Raw genomic sequence first — 21,200 nt, 5'->3', positions numbered from 1 at the left:
TATGCATATTTAGTAGAGCTCTCGTAAAAGAAAGGTTTATATTGGGCATTTCTGAGCTCTATGAGATAACTGGTACAAAATATGATAAAGTAGAGTGCATATTCCGACAGTTGAAGATTAAAACATCAAATCGGATGAAACATAAAAATGGAGCTTGAGCTATATCGAAACCGATTTTCACCAAGTTTTAAATGTTAACTTCCAGAATGTATTCGCTTGGACGAAATGTATCTATATCTATAAAAGAGGAAAATGTTTGTATGTTTGTTTGTTTGTTTGTTTGTTTGTTTGTTTGTAATTTATGGACTTGAAAACCGCTGAATAGATTTTCCTGAAAATTTCCATATATACTGCAACATCGCCTGAAAGTAACATAGGCTATATACATTTTTGAATTTCCACTTGGAACTGGAGATATAGCATCGGAATCGGAGGTACCTCCCAAAAATTTAGATTTTATATGCACATATCTATTGATTGGTTGTAGATACAGTCTCCAAATTTGGAATACGTAAAGGAATTTGGAACAAAAATAAGTTAGCCAAATTATATTGTAATCGGTTCAGATTTGGATATAGCTCCCATATATATTTTCGACCGATTTCGTTCATTTGATGCCTCAAACACAATATGAATGTTCGATTCCAATGAAATTTGGAATGTGTGACGGGATTTAATCCGAAAATAAATTTGTCAAATTATATTGAAATCGGTTCAGATTTGGATATAGCTCCCATATATATTTTCGGCCGATTTCAAGCATTTGATGCAAAAAACACGCTATGTATCCCCAATTTCAATGAAATTTGAAACGTGTGATAGATTTTATCTAAAAAATTGATTTCCCAAATTATATTGAAATCGGTTCAGATTTGGATATAGCTCCCATATACATTTTCGGCCGATTTCATGTATTTGGTGGAGCAAACACGACATGTATTTCCAATTGTAATGAAATTTAAAATAAGTAACGGAATTGGGAGCCAAAATGAATTTGTCAAATTAAATTGAAATCGGTTCAGATTTGGATATAGCTCCCATATGTATTTTCGACCGATTTCATGTATTTGATGCACCAAACACGGTATGTATCTCTAATTTCAATGAAATTTGGAATGTGTAGCGGAAATTAAAACAAATATACATTTGTCAAATTATATTAAAATCGGTTCAGATTTGGATATAGCTCTCATATATATTTCGACCGATTTCATGTATTTTATGCACCATACACGATATGTATGTTCGATTCCAAAGAAATTTGGAATATGTAATGGGATTTTGATTAGAAAATAAATTAGTCAAATTATATTAAAATCGGTTCAGATTTGGATATAGCTCCCATATATATTTTCCGCCGATTTCACATATTTGATGCACAAAACACGATACGTATTTCCGATTCCAACGAAATTCGGCATGAGTGGCTAAATTTGGTACAAAAATAAATTTGACAAATTATATTCAAATACGCTCAGATGTGATTATAGCTCCCAAATATATACTCAGCCGATTTCACATATTTGATGCACCCAAAGCGAGAGAGACAAAATCTGGCACCAGCAAAAATTATAAATTATATTGAAATCAGTTGAGGTTTGGATATAGCTAACATATATATTTCGGCCGATTTCATACATATTATGCACCAAACACGATATATATGACCGATTCCAATGAAATTCAGAATGTGTGGCGGAATTTGGTTATAATAATAAATGTGATAAGTTAATTGGAAATTAGTTAAGATTTGGATATAGCTCCCATATATATATTCTCGGCCGATTTCACATATTTGACGCACCAATTTCAATGAATTATGAAAGTTGTGGCGGAGTTTGGTGTAAAAGTAATTTTTTTTAAAATTATATTTAAATCGGATCAGATTGGGATATGATTTTAATAAGAACCATTGACCCACAACGCCTTAGGCTAACACTAAAAAACAACACAACAATTAATTTGAAATACGCTTATCACGGCGAAGTATGTTGCTATCTCGAATTCACTAATTGCAATAGAAATGCCACTCAACTTCAAAAGAATGCAGTTTACTGCACGCTTGGTATTTGCTATGAAATAAATAAATCCGAAGGACAAACCCTTCGTGTATGTATGTCATGTTACTGCTTTTCTAATGATTTTGTTTATTAACGCATTAAATTAGTGCAATATTTTTTTTTATACCCTCCACCATACTATGGAGGGTATATTAACTTTGTCATTCCGTTTGTAACTCCTCGAAATACTCATATCAGACCCAACAAAGTATATATATTCTTGATCAGCGTAAAATTCTTAGTCGATTTAGCGATGTCCGCCTGTCTGTCTGTCTGTCTGTCTGTCTGTCTGTCCGTCTGTCTGTCTGTCTGTCCGTCTGTCTGTTGTAATCACGCTATCTTTCGAATGAATTGAGATAGATGGCTAAAATTTTGCACACATGTTTATTTTTCCATGTGTTCGTAAATGGGCCATGTAGGTCCACGTTTTCATATAGCCCCCATATAACGGTACCTCCCTATAATCGGTATTTTGATGATTTTAGCGACATTATTCACGGGAATTGTTTTAAATTTGGCATTTGAAGTTCAAAATGGATACTACACCATAAGACGGCAAATTGTCTGTGCAGGTCCACGTCTTCGTATAGCCCCCATATAACGGTACCTCCCCATATTCGGTATTTTGATGATTTTAGCAACATTATTCACCGGAATTGTTTCAAAATTGGTATTTGAAGTTCGTTATGGGAACTACAGTCTGTGACAGAAAATTGTCTGTGCTGGTCCAGGTCTTCTTATAGGCCCCATATATGAGTACCTCCCTATATTCGGTATTTTGACGATTTTATGTACAATACCCACCGAAATTGTTTGAGATGTGGTATTTGAAGTTCGTAATGGATCCAGGTCTTCGCACAGCTCCGATATAACGGCACCTCCTTATATACAATATTTTGATGATTTTAGCTACATTATTCACTGTTTATTTCATGTTTCGAATTTGAATATGGTAATGGCTTATGACAAGCAATGCCTATGTATGTCCACGTCGTATAGACCCCAATATAACGGCTATATTCGGTATTTTTAAAATTTCCAAATTCGTTGCAAATGGTGGAGGGTATTAAAAGTTCGGCCCGGCCGAACTTACTGCTTTTTAACTTGTTAATTTTTAAATTTGTTTTTCTTTATCCAACATATATTCGTAAATAAAATTTTGGATGCATATAAAATCAAAAGGGGTAGCGAAGCGCACCGGGTTCAGCTAGTAAGAATGTATAAAATCGGACGAAGAGCTATATCCATATCCGAATCGATCATGATAAAATTTGAATAATGTATTGCTGGGCTGAATCTAATATGTGGTAGTAAATATCATTTTTGTGGGGTGTATATTACGAATGTGATGGACTTAAACAGCAAATCGGATGAAATACATATATGTGGGATCTATAGCTATATTTGAACCGATATCCACCAAATTTAAAGTAATTATTTTTATACTTAATTTGGTCGGGAGTGCCAAAATTCACACCACTTGGACTGATATTAGCCATTTAGTGCACAAGAAACCTAAAATAGGATGAAGATATATATTGGAGCTATATCGAAATTTTGACCGATTTTCACCAATTTCAATAGGGTTCGTCCTTGAGCCAAACAAATGTTATTTAGAAAATTTCATCTCAATCGAATAATAAATGCGACCTGTATTTTGTTTATAAAAATACATGGACAGACATGCAAAAATCAACTCAAAATATTATTCTATGCTGATCACCAAAAGGAACTATGGGTCTATCAAGTTTCCTTCTCCATGTTACAAACAAATGCACAGAGACATAATACCCTTACCACTATGTTGTGTAGGGTATAAAAAGGACTACATAGGGAATTTATGTGAATATGGTGTTAGTGCCATGGCTTACGAACAGTTATAATTTGGTTTCAGAGGAAATCAATATATGAGAGGAGTATCCAATTCTGAATCGATGTTCACCAAATTTGATTGAATCATTTTTATACCCTCCACGTTGGAAAGGAGGGTATATTAACTTTTTCATTCCGTTTGTAACATCATTAAATATTCGTCGTAGACCCCATAAAGTATATATATTCATAATCAGCATAAAATTCCAAGTCGATTTAATGATGTCCGTCTGTCTGTTAGGATGGTTGGTATTGATAATGAGGTATATCGGTCCTCGTTTTGGAATAGTCCACATGTAACGGTACCTCCCGAACTTCGGTATTTTGATGATTTATGCCACATTTTTTCACGGATTTGTCTGAAAATTGGTATTTGTTGCTCGTAATGGGTTCCAGCTCCGGTAGCGAAACATTGCATATATGGGTCCACGATTACGAACTTCAAATACCAAAATTGAAGCAATTCTGGTAAATAATGTGGCTAAAATGATCAAAATACCGAATATCGGGAGGTACCGTTATATGGGGTATAGCCCCCATATTTTGATGGTTTTTGCCACATTTTTTCACTGATTTGGCTAAAAATAGGTATTTGTATGTCATAATGTGTCCTAGTTCGTGTGGCGAAACATTGTATGCAGAGGTCTACGTTTTGGTATAGTCCCCATATAACGGTACCTCTCGATATTCGGTGTTTTGATTATTTTTGCCACATTTTTTCACTGTTTCGTCTGAAAATTGGTATTTGCAGGTCATAATGGGCTCTAGCTCCTCTGGCGAAACATTGCATGTATAGGTGCACGATTTGGTATAGCCCCCATATAGCCGTATTTCCAGATATTCTGTATATTGATGATTTTTGGCACATTTTCCCTTGAATATGTTTAAAAATTGGTATATCTGGGTCATAATGGGCTCTAATGTTTCCTTTATTCTAAGGTGGAGCGTATTAAAAGTTTGGCCCGGCCGAACTTAATGTTTTTATACCCTCCACCATAGTATGGAGGGTATATTAAGTTTGTCATTCCGTTTTAACACCTCGAAATATACATTTTAGACCCCACAAAGTATATATATTCTTGATCAGCATAAAATTCTATGTCGATTTTACTCAAATGTGTACTATGTCTGCAGGACTTTTGGTACTGAAAATGGGCCATATAGGTCCACGTCTTCGGATAGCTCCCATATAACTGTACCCCCCCGATATTCGGTATTTTGATCATTTTAGCCACATTATTTACCAGAATTGCTTCAATTTGGTATTTGAAGTTCGTAATGGATACTACATCCTAAGACAGAAAATAAGCTATGTAGGTCTACGTCTTCGTATAGCCCCCATGTAACGGTACCCCCGATATTCGGTATTTTGATCATTTTAGCCACATTATTTACCAGAATTGCTTCAATTTGGTATATGAAGTTCGTAATGGATACTACATCCTAAGACAGAAAATTAGCAATGTAGGTCCACGTCTTCGGATAGCTCCCATATAACGGTACCCCCCAATATTCAGTATTTTGATGATTTTAGCGACATTATTTACCGGAACTATTTCAAATTTAGTATTTGAAGTTCGTAATGGATGCTACAGCCTATGACAGAAAATTGTCTGTGCAGGTCCACGTCTTTGTATAGCCCCCATATAACGGTATGGGGTAACGGTATAACCACCATGGTACCTCCCTATATTTGAGATTTTGACGATTTTAGCTATATTATAAACAGATTTTTTTCAAGTTTCGCATTTGAATATTGTGATATAAGTTGCCTTGTGACAAAAGTTGCCTATGCAGGTCCACGACGCCATATAGACTCTAATATACGGCTACATGATTTTAACAGAATTTTAAAATCCTTTTATTTTTTTTTTTTTTTTTTTTTTTTTTGAAAATTGTTAAATTCGTACCAAATGGTGGAGGGTATTCAAAGTTCGGCCTGGCCGAACTTACAGCTTTTTTACTTGTTTTACTTGTTATCTTTCATTTCATAGCCAATAAGTGCTTGGTATGACATCAAGAAGGATTATGTTAAAAACCTGTATCTGATATCCGGTACCTAAAAGTCATTGTTGTAGAGAGCATATTACAAATGATAGGAACTTAAACACAAAATCGGATGAATCAAATATATCTATTTCCACTAAATTTCACGTACTTGCTTGTAGACTAATTTCGGCCGTGTGTTCAAAAAATTCAGGTCATTTGGATAGATATTGGCCATTTGGTGCACAATTAACCCGAAATCGATTGAAGATAAATATGGGAGCAATATCCAAATCTTAACCCTGTACCTGACATCCGGTACCAAAGATCATTGTTGTGGAGTGCATATTACGCTTGTGAAGGACCTAAAACCACAAATAGTATGAAACATATACAGGGTGAGATGAAAATAACTGCAACCAACTTCAGACTGCTAACATCTCCTAAGCCACTCGTCCGACAGCTGTTAAAATTATTCCAGTGACAGCTCATTATATTGTTTACAAGCGTACTAAACGATTTTGATGAGAATTTTTCAGAAAAAAAGTTATTCGTGGTGGAATTCAAGCGTGACAGTGTGATTTCTTTATATTTGGCTGGAAAACCACAAGTGAATATCGTTAAAGCACTCCATCATGTAAATGTGAATAAATCTTTTGTGTCTCGTTACCGTGATACTGGTAGCGTAGACCGACGCCAACGAAGTGGATGGAAGAAAACAGCAACATCAGAAGAAATGGTTTGAAAAGTAAAGAAGCGACTTGATCGAAACCCGCTTCGCAGTGGCCGAAAAATGGCTCGCTTGGCCGAAAGTGGTGACTGCCGAATTTGGTTTTCTCGGATGAGAAAACATTCATTGTCCAGCAGTTTGTAAACAAATAAAATGATTGTGTTTACTTGCTAAAGAGGTCAGCTGAAATGTGCAATTCGGTTGGCCACCAGAACACAAGCGTCGGACATGGTGATGGTGTGGACTGCCATAACATCCGATGGTCACTCTTCGCTCGTATTAATCGAACGTGGCATCAGAATAAATGCCGAATACTATCGCGAAAATATTCTGGAGGGTGTATTAAAGCCTTGGACACGCAAACATTTCGGCCGAAGACCTTGGACATTCCAACAGGACTCAGCACCATCGCACTCAGCACGCGCCACCCAAGAATGGACACAAAATAAGGTTCCTCACTTCATTTCCTAGTGCACAATGGCCATTAAAATCTCCGGATATTAATCCGTTGGACTCTTGTATCTGGAATATAATGGAAAGCAAGGTTGGCACAACAAAATACCAAAGTGTCGATCACCTCAAGCAAGCGCTTCTCTGGGAATGGGCCAAAATACAGCAGAGCAACATTCGGGCATCGTGTGACGGTTTCGTGGGCCGTTCGAAGGACATAATTCGTGCCAAAGGTGACCAATTCGAACAAATCTAAACTTATTCTAAAGTTTGATGCTATTTCCGACGCTTTTGGATTTCATTCAATAAAATTAAAAAAAAAAAAAATAAAAATGATTGCGTTTGACTTTGTTTTTTTATCTCATCCAGTACTTAAAATTTGAGGGAAATCGGTTCAGATTTTATAGCTCCATCAGATATGGATATAGCTCCCATATATTCCGTTATACGATTTTAGGTTTATTGTGCACTGAATGGCTAATATCAGCCCAAATGAAGTAAAACAAAGATTGGACTGACTTGGATATTCCTTTCTAGAGTTATCGTGGACCAGACTGATGATACACTGACGGAAATTGCTATATCGACCTGAAATGTCGTTAAACATAGTTTGCCAAAAGTGTCAGTCCTATGGTCTAAATTGTTTTTCGGTTCCGCGAATTTTGGGTTTATCAAACCATATATTACCTCTGGTGGCGTTTGATTAAATGTTTCCTCATTTTCTTAATATTTTTTATTAAATCTATCAATGTAAAAAATTGTTTTTATCATTTTTTTAACTTGAACTATTAATTAATTGTTTTCATCATACCGACTCATAAAATGTGTAAAAAATACATTGTTTGTAGCATGGAATATGATAACTTCGTAATATGTAATAACAACTCATTTATTAGCGGTTGGTGGTTTCATGCCGAGTTTGTAATGGTTATTATTTAATAAATTACCGTTATGCCAAGTGTCAAACGGAAATGTTTCTTTAATGCAATATTTCAAATTGTGGCATTAATTGTATCATATTACTGCGTATATATTTTCAATTATTTCATAAACTAAAATAAACTGACATTTTCACAGTGAATATGTCAGACTGTTGCATTTACCATTGCATCTCGCATGAACATGATAAAAAGGGACAACATAATTATTATCATTTAAAATGCGAAATTATTCGCAGTTCTTTACAAAGATAGCAATAATTTGGTACTTACATTTTATCTATGTATTTTAAAGATAGGATACACAATAGATTAATCCCCAAAAAGTAAATGGCCAAACTCTTAGCGTATATATCTGCAGGAACACCGACTGAGACTGTCTTAAGTGTTATTAAATTAATCTTTAAGTATTTTACGACAAACATACATATTTTTCCTAAGCGTACACCCATATATGTACAGATAGAGATGAAAAAATTGCAACCAACTTCAGACTGCTGTCATTTCTAAGCCACTCGTACGACAGCTGTTAAAATTATTCCAGTGACAGCTCATTATATTGTTCATAAGCGTACAAAAGCATTTTGGTGAGAATTTTCCAGAATAAAAGTTATTCGTGATGGAATTCAAGCGTGATAGTGTGATTTTTTAATATTTGGCTGGAAAACCACCATTGACTATCGTTAGAGCACTCCAGCATTTAAATGTGAATAAATATTTTGTGTTTCGTACCATCGCTCGTTACCGTGATACTGGTAGCGTAGCCCGATGGCAAGGAAGTGGACGGAAGAAAACAGCAACATCAGCAGAAATGGTTCGAAAAGTAAGGAAGCCACTTGATCAAAACCCGCGTCACAGTGGCCGAAAAATGGCTCGTGAGCGGAACATATCGCAATATTCCATTCCGAAAATATTGAAAAATGAGTTTGGGGTAAAACCATTGAAATTCCAAAAATTGCAAGAACTTAAACCGCAACAGAATGAAAATTGACTCAAAAGTGCTAAAGAATTTGGTTTTCTCCGATGAGAAAACATTCGTTGTCCAGCATTTTGTAAACAAATAAAATGATTGTGTTTACTTGCTAAAGAGGTCAGCTGAAATGTGCAATTCGGTTGGCCACAAGAACTCAAGCTCCGGCCATGGTGATGGTGTGGGCCGCCATAACATCCAATGGTCGCTCTCCACTCGTAATAATCGTCCGTGACATCAGAATAAATGCCGAATATTATGGCGAAAATATTCTGGAGGGTGTATTAAAGCCTTGGACACGCAAACATTTCGGCCGAAGACCTTGGACATTCCAACAGGACTCAGCACCATCGCACTCAGCACGCGCCACCCAAGAATGGATACAAAATGAGGTTCCTCGCTTCATTTCCAGTGTACAATGGCCACCAAAGTCTCCCGATACCAATCATTTGGACTATTGTGTCCGGATTATTTTGGAAAGCAAGGTTGGCATTAAAAAAATACTACAGTGTGGATCATCTCAGCAAGCGCTTCGCCGGGAATGGTGCAAAATACCGCAGGGCAACTTTCGGGCAGCGAGTGACGGTTTCATTGCCCATTTGAAGGCCATAATTCGTGCCAAAGGTCACCAATTTGAACAAATCTAAACTTATTCTAAAATTTGAAGCTATTTCCAACATTTTAGCTTTCATTAAATACAATTAAAAAAAATGTTTGACTTAATTGTAGTTTTTTATCTCACCCTGTGTATATCTAATACGCATACTATTGTGTAGACAGTAAATATTGGACAGGCAACAATTTAAGTCATGGCTCCATTTTGGCTAGACACTGGACAAGACATGTTATATTTTACTACAGCGCAAAGACAACGTTGAATATTTACTGTTTTTGTTCAACTACCCTTTTGTCCTGCCTTGCATATGAACGTTCTGCCTTCAATGTGAACGCCTTCAATTTAAATATGAATTCATGCAAGCCGTTGAATTATTTTGCTGGTGATGTTGACTTTTAATTATGCAAGACTTTCGTTTTATGGCTGTATTTGAGGGTCTTTGCACATCAACAAGTACTCGCTAAGACAAAAAGCAAAAAACTACGATAATGCTTAACCGGCAGACCAAAACCAATTATAAAAGAACAACGAAATGACAACAAAAATAGGACGATAGACACTTGTACAAACAGAATTAGTAATGATTTGACGAACTGGAGCAGAGCCCTGTAAATACAAACTAATATGGATTTGTTTTTGTTTTTATTTTGGTTATATAAGGAGGAAGGGCATTGTTTGGTGGCACGGAAATAAAATTGATATAAAAAAGTTTTAAAAGCAAATAATTTTTAAATTAAATTGTTAAATATCAAGGATGAAACGGTAAAATTTGATTTAAGGTTGATTTAAGATTTGTAGAAAATAGCTAAATTAAATAAAACTGTACCACAAAAACGCTAAAATTAAAAGCAGTTTATTTTGAAATTAGTTTGATTAATCACAATAATCTAGAAGATAAATATCTTAATCTACATATATAAAAGAAAGTTGTGTTAGTTACTACGCTTATAAGTCAAGAAACGCAATTATCCCTTGGCAGAAAAGAATAAAATAAAAAAAAATGCGAAATTTGAAATTTTTCATTTTGAAATGTACAATAGTAATATTTTATATGTTTTTCCATTTTGACTTACTATTTTCGAATATACATTTTTATACCCCCCACCATACTATGGAGGGTATATTAACTTCGTCATTCCGTTTGTAACTCCTCGAAATACTCATGTCAGACCCAACAAAGTATATATATGCTTGATCAGCGTAAAATTCTAAGTCGATTTAGCGATGTCCGTCTGTCTGTCTGTCCATCTGTCTGCCTGTTGTAATCACGCTATCTTTCGAATGAATTGAGATAAAAGGCTAACATTTTGCACACGTGTTTATTTTTCCAGTAGGCAGGTTTAGTTCGTAAATGGGCCATGTAGGTCCACGTTTTGAAATAGCCCCCATATAACGGTACCTCCTGATATTCGGTATTTTGATGATTTTAGCGACATTATTCACCGGAATGGTTTCAAATTTGGTATATGAAGTTCGAAATGGATACTAATGACATGATACCTAAGAATGGATACCCTAAGACAGAAAATTGTCTGTGCAAGTCAACGTCTTCACATAACCCTCATATAACGGTACCTCCCGATATTCGGTACTTTTATGATTTTAGCTACATTATTCAGCAGAATCGTTTCAAATTAAATATTTAGAGTTCGTTAAGGGAACAACAGTCTGTGACAGAAAATTGTCTATGCTGGTCCAGGTCTTCGTATAGGCTCCATACATCAGTACCTCCCTATATTCGGTATTTTGACGATTTTAGGCACAATACACATCGAAATTGTTTGAGATGTGGTATTTGAAGTTCGTAATGGATGCTACAGCCTGCGACAGAAAATTGTCTATGCAGGTCCAGGTCTTCGCACAGCTCTGATATAACGGTACATCTCTATATACGATATGTTGATGATTTTAGCTACATTATTCACCATTTATTTCAAGTTTCGAATTTGAATATGGTAATGGCTTATGACAAACAATGCCTATGTAGATCCACATCGCAAGATGGACATATTTAAGGATTTTATTTTTTGAAAATTTCCAAATTCGTTCCAAATGGTGGGGGGTATTTAAGGTTCGGCCCGGCCGAACTTACTGCTTTTTAGCTTGTTTTTTCTTTCTTTTGGAATTCTAATATGATGTGTAGTCATTTTAGGGTAGTACAAAGCGACAACGGACAAAACTGTTATTTATAGATTTATGTATTTATTGGGTAAGTGGAAGGAACTACACGAATAATATAATTGCAGAAGGGGATACAAAAAATAATTATTGCTACTACGCTTATAACTCAAGAGCGCCTCTACGGATTTTGACAATTCATACAATTTCGGAATGGTTTATTAGAAAAAAAAAACAATAAAAATGTTAATAGAAAAATTATTTTGGGCGTAAGTTTTTTCAGTTTGATATTCTATATTGAGGTGCACATTTTTTATTGTTTTGAATTCTGAATAAATAATATTATAAAGGAAATGAGTGCGCAATACGATGATACAATACGATACGATGACGATCAAAATAAAAAAATATTTCCACCATATAAAAAAGTTATGTTAGTTACTACACTTATAACTCAAGAATGGTTATTGACAATTCATACAATTTCGAAATAGTATTTTGGCAAAAACACAAATCGAGTAAAAATATGCCAATAAATATATGAACAAAAAAATCTTTTTGGCGTGAATTTTTTTAAATTTGACATACCATATTGAAATTTACATTTTTATACCCTACACCACAAGGTGGTCAGGGTATTATGGCTTTGTGCATTTGTTTGTAACAGGCAGAAGGAAACGAGATAGACCCATAGTTCCTTTTGATGATCTGCATAGAATCACATTCTGAGTCGATTTATGCATGTCCGTCCGTCCGTCTGTCCGTCCGTCCGTCTGTCCGTCTGTCCATGTATTTTTGTAAACAAAGTACAGGTCGCATTTATTGCCCGATTCAGATGAAATTTTGCACATATCATTTGTTTGGCCCAAGGACGAACCCTATTGAAATTGGAAAAATTCGGTCAAAATTTAGATATAGCTCCCATATATATCTTCGTCCGATTTGCCTTTTATTGTGCACCAAACGTGTAATATCAGCCCGAATTGTATGGAATTTTGCATATTCACCCAAATTAGGTCTGAAAATAAGTATGCCAAATTTGATCGAAATCGGTTCAGATATAGCTATAGCTCCCATATATATGTTTCATCCGATTTGTTATTTTTGTCTACCGCCGCCGTAATATGCACTCTGCAACAACAATAGTTGGGGAAATATATCAAATGCAGCTCAGAAATACATTTGCTAAATTTTATCGAGATCGGTTCAGATTTGGATATAGCTCCCATATATAACTTCGTCCGATTTACCATTTATTGTGCACCAAACGTCTAATATTTGTCCAAATAGGATGGAATTTGGCACTTACGACCGAATTGAGTCTAGAAGCTAGTATGTCAAATTTGGTGAAGATCGGTTCAGATATAGCTATAGCTTCCATATATATTATTCATCCGATTTGTTATATTTGTTACCCACAACCGTAATATGCACTCCGTAACAACGATATTCAGGGAAATATATCAAATACAGCTCAGAAATATCTTTGCCAAATTTTATCGAGATCGGTTCAGATTGTGATATAGCTCCCATATATATCTTTATCCGATTTCAAATTAATTGTGCACCAACTGGGCAATACAATTCCGAATTTAAAAGATACAAATGCTTCGGCATATTTAGTCCTTTGAACTTTAAATTATACTTATAATCATAGCGTGTATGATTGAATTTTCCCATAAAAACTTTTAATTGTTATGTGGAGCTCTACTAAATTAGCAAAGTGGTGTAGGGTATCATAAAGTCGGCCCCGCCCGACTTTAAGACTTTCTTTACTGGTTTATTGTTTTGAATTCTTCTTCAACTCCAGAACCAAAAATGACCGACAAAGCGTTATGGGCCTCATTTCAAAACGTGGATCTACTTCTTTCACATGACAATAATCCGTCCAATGAGAACTCAAAATGCAAAATTCATTGGGACTACAATCAGTGAAATACTGCAATCAGTAAAATACCTGCTGAAGCACGATTTAGGTCCTGGAGTTAAAAGCTAAATGCCAATCTTAGACATGAAAGATCGCCTTTTAACATCGTATTGAACCTAATTTTAATTTTAGTATTATTCATTCAGAATTCAAAACAATAAAAAATGTAAACTTCTATATAGTTTGTTAAATTGAAAAAAATTCACGCCAAAAATTCTTTATTTTAAGAAAAAGAAGGAAATCTTCAACTTGTTCGCTGGTTCTTTAGAGCTAATGTTTAAAGGTCCTTACTATGGTCCTTATTATAATTTTGAAATTAGATTCAATTGAAAAAATTTTCTCTATTTTTCGCCATTTTAGAATTTTTGCAATGTAATAGACTCTTTTTTGAATTTTTTTTACTATTTTGAAAAATTAGTTATCCTTTAATTTTGACATCGTCTATTCAGGTTCGCCAACTTATAATTGTCGTCGCTTTATACTCCCCAAAATGACTGCTCATCATGTTAGCATTCAAAAAGAAAAAACCAATAAACAAAGTCTTAAAGTCGGGCGGGGCCGACTTTATGATACCCTACACCACTTTGCTAATTTAGTAGAGCTCCGCATAACAATTAAAAGTTTTTATTGGAGAATTCAATCATACACGCTATAATTATAATTATAATTTAACGTTCAAAGGACTAAATATGCCGCAGCATTTGTATCTTTTAAATTCGGACTTGTACTGCTCATTTGGTGCACAATTAATTTGAATTTTCGGATAAAATTATATATGGGAGCTATATCCAAATCGGAACCGATTTCGATCAAATTTGTCATACTTATTTTCAGGCCTAATTTGGTTGTATGTACAAAATTCCATACTATTCGGTCTGATATTACACGTTTGGTGCACAAAAAAAGGGAAATCGGACGAAGATATATATGGGAGCCATATCTAATTTTTTACCGATTATCTCCAATTTCAATAGGGTTCGTCCTTGGGCCAAACATATGTTGTTTGGAAAATTTCATCTCAATTGGATAATACATGCGACCTGCATTTTGTTCACAAGAATATATGGACAGACGGACAGACGGACGGACGGACATGCATAAATCGACTCAGAATGTGATTCTATGCAGATCATCAAAAGGAACTATGGGTCTATCTCGTTTCCTTTTGCCTGTTACAAATAAATGCACAAAGACATAATACCCTGACCACCTTGTGGTGTAGGGTATAAAAAACACTACAAAGGTACATTCGAAATAGTAAGCCAGAACGGAAAAAAATCATGCAAAATAAAACGTTTGAATTATCTCATTTTTACGCGATTTTTTTGAATTTTATCCTTTCCTGCCAAGAGACAATTCCGAATTTGTCTAAATCGTTAAAATCAGATTAGCGGTTCTTGAGTTATAAACGTAGTAACTAACGCAAATTTCTTTTTTATATATAGATAAAAAGATGTCATATCTATAAAATCATTATTTTGCAGCTATTATTTCAACAACATGCACTTTAAATACAAAATTAGAATTGATTGGCTGTATTTGCCAATTAACAAATAAACTTAAATCTCAATTTAAAAATGCATTGCCCTGTCCCATTCTGTCAAATTTAATATGTTTACTTTTTATATGATTACAAGCCAATTCCATTACTTTTCATTACCTCCACCTTGAAAAGGAGGGTATAATATGTAACTTTGTCATTCTGTTTGTAACGTCCCTAAATATTCATCGTAGACTCCATAAAGTATATATATTCATAATTCATAAAATTCGAAGTCGATTTAACGATGTTCGTCCCTCTGTCTTTTGAAATCACGATAAAACCCCCATAATTGGACGTAGAGCTTCAAAATTTTTGGAAGAACAATTTTTTGTATCTAGTATGGTTTGTATTGAAAATGAGATATATCGTTTTGGTATAGCCCCCATATAACGGTTCCTCTCGATTCTCGTTATTTTGATGATTTTCGGCACATTTTTCCACGGATTTGCCTAAAAATTGGTATTTGTATCTAGGTCCACATTTTCCTGTATCGCACATAAAATGGGTAATGGGTGTTGTAGTTTAAAGTGAAACACGTTTGAATCCATACAGTTTTATATAAAAATGTTGTCTTTACACAATTATAGACTTATTTACAAAGAACATACAAATATTCCATCAATACCTACCAATATCGATGACAAAAACTACAACAATAAATGTTGCGTTGATAATGGTTTTTTCAGTAAAATATGCCCTACTGCAGACATCTTAGTCATCATTGACAACAAAGTATGTCAATAATGAGATGATAAAATGTCGTAATATATTCCTCACTGAAAAGGTCAAGTATCACAACGTTTTACAAAGTTCAAAAATGTTACGGAACTTCAATATTGAATGTCTTTTTCAGTTAGTACTTCTCTAAAGCTGGCGTTGCTGCAGCTGAATGTGCATTTCTCTAACATTTATTTCTTTGACGAAAAATCTGTATTTGCAAAGTATGCATATGATTCTTGATATGAACTTTTGCATCTCCATGTAGATATATAGAAATTTGAAGCACTTTTTGTCAATATCGCACCCATTTAACATTTTCACACTACGACAACAACTAGCAAAAGTCCTTAAGCTATTGAACGATAAAGTGAGTGTGTGTGAGCTTTGTGTACATATGGTCCTCATATGTAGTTAAAGTTATGCTTTACTTGTAACAGATTGCAACATAAGTATTTACGGATGCTTACCAATAGTATCAGCTACATGTTTGCATGCATGCCCTTCCACTATATTCAATGTAATGATATCAATGTACTATTCAATATTATATGAAACTTTTAGCAAACTAAATTGAATTCTATTTGAAAACATTTCTGTAACATTTTGCGTTTATAACCGGTTGACGAAATTACATATTACATTTTCTCAATACTAAAACTCTTAGATAAGCCATTAACTTTTGTGTCAAATTTCAAAGTTCTACTTAAAATGAAGAAGTATTATATATAAGAGTTATTCCAAATTCTGATTTTAAAATATCATTTGTCAGCCAATACGGTTCGATAACATGTCTCGAACCTCCCAAATCGGTCGGGTTCTCAGATATCTTTATCAATATGGTATTGAAATATCTTCATCATTCATTTAACTACATTCAACATTTTGGAAAAATTGGTAAAAATTCGTGGAAATATTGCAAGTAAAAATATGGGACTTATAATACACCTGCCGGGGAAATTTGTTAAGAATACGCACAAAAACTAAAATAGCACATGATCAGTTATTTAGCCCAGCGCATAGCTATTTAGCTCGTTTTTAAAAACGAGCTATTTTTGTTTAGCCCTAACCCACAATTAAGCTAAAAGTTCAGCACACAAAATAAGAAATAGCTCGGATTTCGGCTGCTGCTATTTTCGATTTAGCCGAATGAGCAGCCGAAAACATATTTTTATGATTGTGTGTTGTCAACGTAAAAATTAATAAAACACGTACATATGTTTTCGAGCTCGTCAGCTAATATAAGTATATATTTGAATTTTAATTTATCAATATTTTTCTAATTGTATTGAATATGTCACAAAACTAAAATACATTTAAATTTATTGGATTCAATAACATTCGCTCATTGTCTACATATGAAAATACCAAATGGATAGAAATGTGATTTTTATCGCAATTCATATATTATGCTTACTTTTTACGAGCAACACTGAACTCAAAAATAAATATTTGTTTTTGTTGGCTGAAAACCGAGCTAAGCAGCAGCAATAATGTTGCTTTTTTGATGCTGAGCTATTTTGATGCTAAGGCTAATTTCATTTTAGCTTCAGCCGCTCACTGCTATTTTGTCTTTGCTGACGATTTCAAGTAGTATTAGCTCTCTCGGCTAAATTTTTTTGTAATGTGTTGCTATTTATTGGCGTAGCTCATTGATGGGTTACATTTTTGTAAGGTTTTTTAACCGGCACGGCTGAAAATTTTCTGTGCTACTGCTAGTTTGGCGTTAGCATTTTTTACCCTAGTCCTATCATTATGTATTATATGCCTTCGACTGAACTCATGTCTAATTTCAAAATTCTACATCTTCTCCTTCACATTTATTACAAATTCGAACTTTTTATACTTGTATACCTTGCACTGGAATTTTTATTCAATATACCACACTGTGATGCAGGGGATCTTTGTGCTTTTTTGTAATATGCAGAAGGAAAGAAATATACCCAAAGTTCCTTTTATAGAATCACATTCTGAATCAATTTATGCATGTCAGCCCATGTGTCCATGTAGTCTCGTACAGGTTGCATTTATTGCCCCATTGAGAATAAATTTTCCACAAATCATCAATTGATGAGAATCGGTCGAATTTGGTGAAACTAGGATCACATATAGCTATAGCTCCCATCTAAGTTTTTCATCAGATTTGGTGTTTAGATCCCTCACATTCGTAATATACACTCCACAACAATGATATTTGGTACCAGATATCAGATACATATTTCTGCGTATCTCAAAATCTGGACAGATTTCAATATAATTTGTTAAAATTTATTTTTACACCAAATTCCGCCACACATTACAAATTGGTGCATCGAATACACGAGATCGGACGAAAATATATATGGAAGCTGTAATAATCTGTACCAATTTGAATAGAATTTGGCAAAATCATTTTTGTATCGAACTTCGTCACTCATTCCGAATTTCATTGGAATCGGACATACATATCATGTTTGGTGCTTCAAATATGTGACATCGGTCAGAAATGTATATGGAAACTATATTCAAATTTGAACCGATTTCAATATAATGTGACAATTTTATTTTTGTACCAAATTTCGTTACAGAATCTAAATTTCATTGGAATTGGAGATACACAGCGTGTTTAATGAACCATACACGAAATCGTCCGAAAATATGTGTGGGAGCTATATCCGAATTATTTGAAGCATTTGAAGACTGCATCCATTTTTTTTTTTTTGGAGGTACCCCCGCTGCTAACCTCCCGTTCCAAGTGGATTTTCAAAAATTTTCATGAAAATCCGTTTGGAGGTTTTTGTGTCAATAAATTGTAAACAAACAGAGAATCAAACATACAAATATTTTCCTCTTTTATAGATAGATTTTAGCTAATCTAATATCAAGATTTTTAGTATTTTAGTACGTTCTATGCACCGTTACCATTTTTCAATTGAGCTTAAGCTTTAATAATTGTCAAGTCTAACTGAAACATTTAAGGAGAGTCCGTCAAAAAAAATCACTGGATTATATTTCCCTTTTGAGATAAAACCACTCAGTTGCCCATGTAAGACGGACTTAAGTTCCTACAATTAATTTGACACATTTTATTCCCACCAGTTGTCCTCATATGGTTATCTTGTTACTTTATCTTAACTTTTTCCTTACTGCTTTATCTTGTTGTTTCTTAAGAAAACGCACATACTCATGCACAACTTGACATATAACCGCCAAAAAAATCGCATGACCGTCTGGTCTTTTAACTTTGTCAATGACATATATTCGACGATGAGCCTTGTACATCGTCGAATATTATGTCATTTCTTGTAAGAAAGTTGACAATCAAGGAAGACATAAATTTAAAAGAAAAACGAAAATTAATTTGTTTACATAAATCAGAGAATTTAAATGAAAACCCATTGTGTCACATCCGTCGCGCATTCGGGTATACGAAGAATGAAATGTGACAAGCAGCAGACAATTACTGCCACTTGTGCGCGTACTCAAATGTCCATGTAAAGAAGCTGGATGAAAGCTATTTTACGAAATTGAATTGTCTCATTGAAAATAATTACTTGGAAGATATATCACGGACAAGAAGGGTAGTATTATTGTTCTGACAACGCTGTTGACTTTGTGGAAGTAATAAGTGTTTTCTTACATCGTAGCTTAACTCCGTCATTTTTCTTCTTAACGATTTAAATTGGGCGTATACAGCAGAGGAGTTATTCGTGTATGTGACTGCAATATAAATAAAATATTTTAATTAAAGTAGCATGCAGTTATGTACAGAGAAACCCTTTGAACCATTGTCAATCCGAAAAATGGGAAGAATTCTGAACAGGTGAAAAGCTGAACGAAGAAGGTTATATTGTTATTATTTTAAGTCTGTCATATCCATTAGAAAATTGTCTTACATTGTGTAATATTTAAAACCAGTAAGGAAAGGTCAAAAGTCGAGCGTGGACGACTATATGATATCCTATACCACTATACGTATTTGATAGAGCTCATGTAACAAAAACGGTTATATTAGGTATTCATGTGAAGTAGATCATATTAACTATGAACCAAATAACATTGCTGTATAGTGTCACATCCATGATATGACTTCAATAAGAATTATATTGAATAAGGCAATAGATATACCGGACGGAGTTTCACCAAATGGTAAAATTCGGTTGAATATGAAAAAATCTATTTAATTTGGGCTGATATTATATATATAAATCGGATGAAGATGTATATCGAAATTATGTAAAAATCTGAAAGGATCTCGATAAAAATTGATAGTGGTATTTTCGAGCTGCATCTAATGTCCGGTATCAAATACCATTGTTGTGGAGCGCATATTTCGCATGAAGAGACTTTATCACCAATTCCGATGAAACATATATATGGGAGCTATAGCTATATCTGAACCGATTTTCTCCAAGTTTGAAGTACATGTTTCTATGCTGAATTCGGTCTGATTTGCAGAAATTCAGGTTAGTGAGACTGATGTTGGCCATTTGCTGAACAAATAAACCGAAATCGGTTAAAGATATATATGAGAACAATATCTGAACTTTTTACCGATTCTCACTAATTTCATAGGGTTCGAAATATTGTTTGAAAAATTTCATCTAAATCGGATAATAAATGCGACCTGCAATTTGTTCACAAAAATACATGAACAGACAGACGGACTGCAGTGCACAAAATGCACACAGAAAGTGATTCTATGAAGATTCCCAAGAGTAACTATAGACCTATCTCGCTTCTTTCTCCATGTTACAAACAAATGCACAAATACATAGTTCCCCTACCACTATGTGGAGTAGGGTATAAATACACCTTTTAACGTTAGTACACTATATCAGCGGCCACGTTGAAGTAGGAGCTATGCTAATTAAGTCCAAATCAGGGATGTGTCTTCTTACACGATATAGAGTATCGACACACTAACTTTCCGTTTGTAACATAGAGAAGGAAGAGAGATAGTCCCATAGTCCATTTGCTGATCTGCATAGAATCTCAATCTAAGTCGATTTTTGCAGGTCCTTCCGTCTGTCTGTCAATGTATTTTTGTAAACAAAGTACAGGTCGCAGTTATAGCCCGATTGAAATGAAATCTTGCACAAATTATTTATTTGGCCCTAGGACGAACCCTATAAAAATGGGAGATAATTGGTAACAATTTTGATACAGTTTTCATATCTTCTCATATTTCAGATATAGCCAAAGCTCTCGTAAATATGTTCAATCCGATTTGTTATTTTTGTAATCTACGGCCATAATAAGATATTCTGCGTAATATGTCGAATACAGCTCAG

This window comes from Musca domestica, unplaced genomic scaffold (genome assembly GCF_030504385.1).
Source record: "Musca domestica strain aabys unplaced genomic scaffold, Musca_domestica.polishedcontigs.V.1.1 17, whole genome shotgun sequence".
Classification (NCBI taxonomy): domain Eukaryota; kingdom Metazoa; phylum Arthropoda; class Insecta; order Diptera; family Muscidae; genus Musca; species Musca domestica.
This window is presented reverse-complemented; position numbering follows the sequence as displayed.